This window comes from Chelonoidis abingdonii, chromosome 3, assembly GCF_003597395.2.
Source record: "Chelonoidis abingdonii isolate Lonesome George chromosome 3, CheloAbing_2.0, whole genome shotgun sequence".
Taxonomy (NCBI): domain Eukaryota; kingdom Metazoa; phylum Chordata; order Testudines; family Testudinidae; genus Chelonoidis; species Chelonoidis abingdonii.
In genome coordinates, this window is record NC_133771.1 from 80,374,215 (window position 1) to 80,382,099 (window position 7,885).

Here is a 7,885-nt window from a genome sequence, read left to right on the forward strand (position 1 = left end):
GTTAAAGGCTCCTTAATCGATTCGCGAACTTGCCTCCCAAGAGAGGAGTTAGCCGCCTAAACCATGGGTACGATAACTCGGTATAGTCAGGCGACGGGGGAACATCAGATGGCCTGCGGCCGACATCCAAGGGCTGCACCATCGACCTGGACCAGCCAATCTGAACTAAACACGACAGATGAACCAAGCAGGATTCTTCTGCAGGCCAAGCGATCCATGCAGTGAATAATCCTCCGTAGTGGTTTCCCATCAGGTTCGATCTGAACCTAAGTCTTTAACTTGCGCTGTTTTAGCCAGTAATCAGACTCTTCCACCCATTTTTGAATGGAAATCTGTGAGTGGTTGAGACCAGTGCGAAGGAAGTTTATAGCACTTGGAGAACTGAGCTTGCCTTTTTGATGATATCCAAAGTTGGAAAATCCTGGAATCCCTTGAACGTTTAATGGTGACTGTATGAGCTTTTTCCATTGAATTTCAGTAGGGGCCAAAAGTATCTGGACTCTGTTATGATAGGCGGTACATCCATAGGGAATGTGATTGCCTTTGTTTCTGTTCTATACTGCACCTTTACGATTCCGGAGAACCCTTCCTGCTGTTGCAGAAACAAGCAGCGTGGGTTTTTTGTTCATTTATGAGTGTATAGTTATAGAGACTCAGTAGCTATGTAACTACGACTTCTTGTGGCTCACGTTGCCGGCATCCGATCGCACATCTTCCTCTTCTCTATGGACTTTTATTTTTTGTCCTTTTATTTATTTAAGGTTTATTCTTGTCAGATCTAACAGAAATGGTAGGAACTAGTACATAATTTCTCTTGATTGCATTCTGGAAATACACAATTACAAATATTGTTTTGCTATATAACTATATAGAACATTTCATGAGAGTGTCTGAGTGTACTTGGATCACACAAGCACTCTACTATATGTTACGGTATTACTAATCTATTCTAAATAAAAATCTCTGGGCCAATTACTGTTGTGTTAAACTTTGGAAGATCAAGGATAGGAAAAGAGCTATTTTATTAATAACTTGGGTCTGGGTTTTATTTTGACCACTATTGAAAATCTTATTCCTAGCAGAACCAAGTTAAGATTATACAAAAGTTTATACCAATTTTGTCATGTAAAACTGTGTGTATATTGCCTCTATTTTGAACTAGAATAAACACACCTGCCAATCACTAACTAAGATCTGGCTGAAAATACGAGTAACCTGGGAGTTCATTTTGATCCACATTTTCTGTTGAAAGCTAATTCGATGATACAAACAGTTAAATAATTTTAGTCTAATTGTAACTTCATTGTGGTTTACAAGTTTAAAACTAACCATTCTAGCTTTAGCTGTATTCTTTTAGATATTATATTTTTCGCCACTGTGGAGTATAGAGTCTTAATGAAAAGCTTTTAGCCTCTCATATTGTGGCAGGCCTTGCTGAGTGATATTCTTTAGTCCATGGGGTATTCAATTATCACTCTTGTTTTTAAATATACACTCTCCTTGGTCTTGTTTTGTTCCCTTATTGGATTGAAGCAGATTGTGTCCTAAAGTTAATTTATAACAGGATTATTTTTCAGAGGGTTTCATTTTAGAAATAATCTTATAGACACGTGCACAGTGAAAATATTGATATTAGGAACTTCCTTATCCCATAATAGCCATCATCTATGAGAATTGGAATGGCTTAGGCCAGATTTTCTTGCTGTCTTGTATGTGTTTGTGCAGGGAATGGATGATTCAGTCCTTGTTAACTGTTGTCTAAAAACATTTGATAATATGACAATGTGTACACAAACACCTGGTTTGTCTTTTGCATTTTGTGGTGTTTTGATTGTGGCTTACCTGCCAGTTTCATACGTGAAAAACATCGTGGGGATTTTTTGTGGACCTAAAAAAGATATCAGCATGAGAATTTAGTGTTGGAAATACCCCAGCTTGTAGGAGCAAACATATTCTTCAGAGAAAATGCATTGGTAGTAGGCAACTAATGAGAAATTAATACAGCATGTTTTCTAAAGCTAAGCTAACCATTACGTTAGCTGTGATTTTTCTCTCTGGTCCTTATGAAATGTTGTGATTTCTTATCTGTTCTCCCATGGCCTGATTAGACACAGCTCCCAGTTAGACACGAAAAGTTAGGTTGGGTGAGGTTTGTAGAGAGCTCGTCATGCTGAGTGCATCGGAGTGCTGAGCTCTTTTGAAAATCCGGCCCAATTTTCTGTAGATATCATTATATTCAGAGTAGTCAATGACTATCGAGGCATATTTAATAATAAAATGCTCTGCAATACTGAGAGGCTGTACAGCATTAGTACTACCGGTTCAGTATAGACCAGTTAAAAACCTGCAATAACAGACGTTGGAAGAATAAAATTACAGAGGAATTATCATGTGCCTTGCGGAGGCAAGTGCGGAGAAGTAACAACAACGAATAATACAAAGATTAGTCGGGAGTGAGTGTGAAAGAGACAGTCGTGCGTCTTTGTGCGCGTAGTGTGATGTGAGAGGAGAGACAGTAGTGTGTATGTGTGATGAGACACAGGAGTGTTGTGGGCCCGTACTCTCAACCGTTTAACTCGATATTAATGACGACGTCGTGTGAACGGATACAGCGTTAAATCGGTATATCGGCCATTAAACCGATTTAAAGTCGCAGTGTAGACCTGGCCTTAGGGAGATGTAGTTGATAATGCGTTTTAGTGAATTTTAGAACATTTTTCCTTGCTGGTTTAGTCAAGCAGTGTGAGTCCTTATTCCTAGGAAAGCTAGACCAGTGTAAGATTTATTGCCTAGGTGCAAAGTTAAAATTCAGTTTAACTTTATTTATGTTGAATCTTAGCTGTGAAGTATCTAATCAGATCCTTCTCAGACTCTGTCTCGGTGGTGTGTATTGGGAACACTGTCGTCAAGCTTTTTTAAACAGCGTCTCAAACATCCTATATAGAACATGCCAAGTGGATTGAATGTGCTGTTAGTAATATTCTGTCTTCATGAAAGTCATGGGCACAAAAAAGTTGCATGTGCATACACAGTCCTACAGCTAAACGCATTGTTAGATCCTTGTCTGTTTAATTTCCTCTGCAGCATAGCTATCATTGGTGCTTTGGGGAAACCTGTGCTCTTGCTGTGTTAAGCATTCTTCTATGCCACATAACATAAATGACTTTTGGTGCAAATATTTGAATGAGCAAGTTTGCATTAGCTCTCTCTGGGACTGATCCAGCTCCTATAACGTCAAGTAAAAGACTCCAACTGACTTCAGTGGGAACTGCATCATGTCCTGTGAGCATTTATGCAAGTGAAACCCAAAATTTGCACAGAATGAACATAAATGTGGGGCGAGTTTGACAGCAGTGAGTTAAACTTTGAATCTGAACTAATGCACAAGGAAATAAATGCTGTGGCAATTGCTCAGATAACTGAGATTAAGGTTACCATCAAACAAGAATAAAGTAAACTTTATTTAAGGAACAGTTTCTGCTGCATGATAGCCTTGGAGGCTACCATAATAAGCTAGTATTACAGGAACCATGGGCATATTTCTGCTTAACCTAAAGCTTTCTGATAATTTAATACATTTTGGCAGTCATCATTTGCTATACGTTACTGAATTTCTCTGACTGTGCATCAGATGCCTCATCCAAAGCCCTTTCAATCTGTGGGAAAACTCTCATTGACCTCAGCAGGCGTTGGATCAGGTCTCAAGCCTGCAGTTTGCACAATGGTATAGAGTTGTATTGGCGATGGTTGTGGACTGCATGGACACTTCAAGCTAGACGGTTCTAATTCACTATGCTGGAAGGGAAGCTAATAAATGCTGCTGGATTCTGATTTCTTATTTGATATAGTCAGTATTACTCTGTGGGCTTTTCTGTGAGAGATTGCTCCTATCCAGCACTTAAAAACACTTTTCAGAATGAGTGAAAGAGAAATCAACTTGTCATATTTTAAAACACAATGTATGTTCTTTTCTACAAGCCAGCATTTTAGTGTAAATCATGGTGTAGCTTGGTATGACTCACTATCCCCAGGATGCATTACTTAAATTCATTTGTGTATTTTTATAGCGTATCATAATTTCTGAAATGCTTATTGCTTTATTAACTTCATACTATTGAAATAAAAGATGGGGCTTAAGAAATTCAAAATGAAGAAAGAGAGGCTGCATATACAACGAGAAGCTAAAAGTCAACACCTACCTATGGACCAAATTTTGTAATTCTTTCTCAGGTAAGACTCCCAATGGGAGTTTAGCTTAAGTAAAACCTTCATTTGGCCCTGAATAATCAACAACATAAAGAACCAATCCTAATGGGTTAAGTTTACCTCTGAACTTTTCCAAAAATATCTTGGCACTATTTGGCTTCTGATTTTATTTCTACTTTTACTTTCTTTTATTTCCTTATTTGTTAGAAACATCAGTGGCCGAAAGCTGCATTCTTTGCATGCCTCAAATACTATTGACTTCAATGGCAACAGGAGCAGGCCCTCACTGGGGATCTTTGGTGTTCAAAGAATCAGGGCTGGCTCCAGGGGTTTTGCTGCCCCAAGCAGCCAAAAAATAAAAAAAAAAAAAGCCGCGATCGTGATGACGATCTGCGGCAATTCAGTGGGAGGTCCTTCGCTCCAAGCAGGAGTGAGGGACCCTCTGCCGAATACCTGAAAGTGCCGCCCCGCTCGGGAGTTGCAGCCTCAAGCACCTGCTTGATAAGCTCGGCCCTGCAGCAGGCCCTGCAAAGAATGCAGGATAAGGCCTCCAGTGGTTTCCCATAGTTCAGACTCTGAACCTAAGTCTTAACTGCAGCTGTTTGCCAGATCAGACTCTTCCACATTTTTGAGGAAATCTGTGAAGTGGAACCAGTGGAGGAAGTAGCACTGGAGAACTGACTTGCCTTTTGTGCATACCCAAAGTGAAATCCTGGATCCCTTGAAGTTAATGGGAGTTTTGCCATTGAAGTCAGTGGGGCCAAAGTATCTGACTCTGTGATAGGTACATCCATGGGAATGTGATGCCTTTGTTTTCTGTATACTGCACCTTTACATTCCGGAGAACCCTTCCTGCTTGCAGAAACAGCAGGTGGGTTTTGTTCATTATGAGTGTAGACTAGTAGTGTGCCGGCCCGCACACTCCTCTCTCATATGGACTTTATTTTTGTCCTTTTATTATTTAAGTTTATCTTAGTCTAACAGAAAATGTAGACTAGTACATAATTTCTCTTGATGCATGGAAATACACAATTACAAATATTGTTTGCTTAATATTATAATAGCTAACATTCATGAGAGTGAGTGGTCCACACAGCACTCTACTATATGTTAGGTATTACTAATCTATCTAAATAAAAATCTGGCAATACTGTTGTGTTAAACTTTGAAGATCAAGATAGAAAAGAGCTAATTTTATTAATATAACTTGGGTATTTTGACCACATGAAATCTTAATTTCCTAGCAGAACCAATTGAGATTATACAAAAGTTTATACAATTTGGTCATGTAAACTGTTGTATATGCCTCTATTTTGAACTAGATAAACACCTTGCCAATCACTAACTAAAGATCTGGCTGAAAATACAGTAACCTGGAGTCATTTTGCATCCACATTTCTGTTGAAAGCTAATGAACAAACAGTTAAACTAATTTAGTCTAATTGTAACTTCATTGTGTTACAAGTTAAAACTAACCATTCAGCTTTAGCTGTGAGTCTTTTAAATTATATTTTCGCCACTGTTGAGTAAGAGTCTAATGAAAAGCTTTTAGCCTCTCATATTGTGCAGGCTGCTAAGTGATATTCTTTAGTCCATGGGGATTCAATTATCACTCTGTGTTAAAATATACACTTCTCCTTGGTGTTTTGTCCCTTTGGCTTGAAGCAGATTGTGTCCTAAAAGTTAATTTGATAACAGGATTATTTTTCAGAGGTTTCATTTAATAGAAAATAATCTTATAGACATGTGCACAGTGAAATATTATATAGGAACTCCTTATCCCATAAATAGCCATCATCTATGGAATTGGAAAGTGGCTTAGGGCCAGATTTCTTGCTGTGTCTTGTATGTGTTTTTTGCAGGAATGGATGATTCAGTCCATTGTAACTGTGTCTAAAACATTTGATAAATGACAATGTTGTACACAAAACACCTGTTTGTTCTTTTTGCATTTTGTGGTGTTTTGTTGTGGCTTACCTGCCAGTTTCATACGTGAAACATCGTGGGGATTTTTGGGACCTAAAAACAGAATCAGCATGAGAATTTAGTGTTGGAAATACCCCAGCTTGTAGGAGCAAACATATTCTCAGAGAAAATGCTTGGTAGTAGGCAACTAAGAGAAATTACAGCATGTTTTCTAAAGCTAAGCTAACCATTACGTTAAGCTGGATGGTTCTCTCTGGTCCTTATGAAATGTTGGATTTCTTATCTGTTCTCCATGGCCTGATTAGACACAGCTCCCAGTTAGACACGAAAGTAGGTGGTGAGGTTTGTAGAAGAGCTCGTCATGATGAGTGCACTCGGAGTGCTGAGCTCTTTTGAAAATCCGGGCCCAATTTCTGTAGATATCATTATATTCAGAGTAGTCAAATGACATCGAGTGCATATTTAATAATAAAATGCTACTGCAATACTGAGAGGCTGTACAGCATTAGTACTACCGGTTCAGTATAGACCAGTTAAAAACCTGCAATAACAGCACGTTGGAAGAATAAAATTACAGAGATTATATGTGCCTTGCAGGAAGTGCCAAGAAGTAACAACAACAATAATACAAGTATGTGTTGGGAAGTGAGTGTGAAAGAGACAGTGTGCGTGTGCGCGTGTGTGTGAGAGAGAGACAGAGTGTGTATGTGTGTGAGACACAGAGTGTGTGTGTGCGGGGGAAGTGTATGAGAGAATGTGCACTGTTACTTTAAGCAAAGCAGCACTCCCCAGTCTGAAAGCTTGTTCAGACACAGCAGCAGCCACCAGCTCACTCCTGATCTCTGTCCCTTCTCCCCGCACATCGCTTTGCAGAGAGAGGGAGACACCCTGACATCAGCATCCCCACTCCTCCCGACTCTGCACAGCAAGCAGGAGGCGCACAGCAAGCAGGAGGCTCCCAGGACCAGTTGGCCAGGGACTCCAAGGTAGAGGGCAGGAGCAGCGCAGCAGCAGAGCCTTGTGGGGAGGGGCACCTGAACACAAGTCACTGTCGCTGAGGATGTGTACGGCTGTAATAATCAAGTGCGCAGCACTTGACGGATTGTTGTGTGGCCTCTCAGGCATGCAGCTTAGAGGAAACACTGCCTAGCAGCCTATCTCCACCAGTTACTCCTTTAAAGTCCAAACAATTTAAAAATGAGTTTGAAGGGTTTTTCCTAACTTTCCCACCTTTTCTATCTCAAACTATTTCCCATACATATACATACATTAAATGAATATTTATTCTTAATAAGAACTTAATCATGGATCCAGATTTAAAGTGTGATGGAAATCTCCTGAGAGCAGCTAAGGCCTGGTCTACACTACGCGTTTAAATCGATTTAAAGAGCGTTAAATCGATTTAACACTGTACCCATCCACACTACAACGCCCTTTATATCAATATAAAGGGCTCTTTAAATCGATTTCTGTACTCCACCCAGACGAGAGGAGTAGCGCTAAATTCGATATTAACATATCGGATTACGGTTAGTGTGGACGGAAATCGACGTTATTGGCCTCCAGGAGGTATCTCACAGTGAACCACTGACCGCTCTGGACAGCAATCTGAACTCGGATGCAGTGGGCAGGTAAACAGGAAAAGCCCCGCGAACTTTTGAATTACATTTCCTGTTTGCCCAGCGTGGAGCTCTGATCAGCACGGGTGGCGATGCAGTCTCAAATCCAAAAAGAGCTCCAGCATGGACCGTAC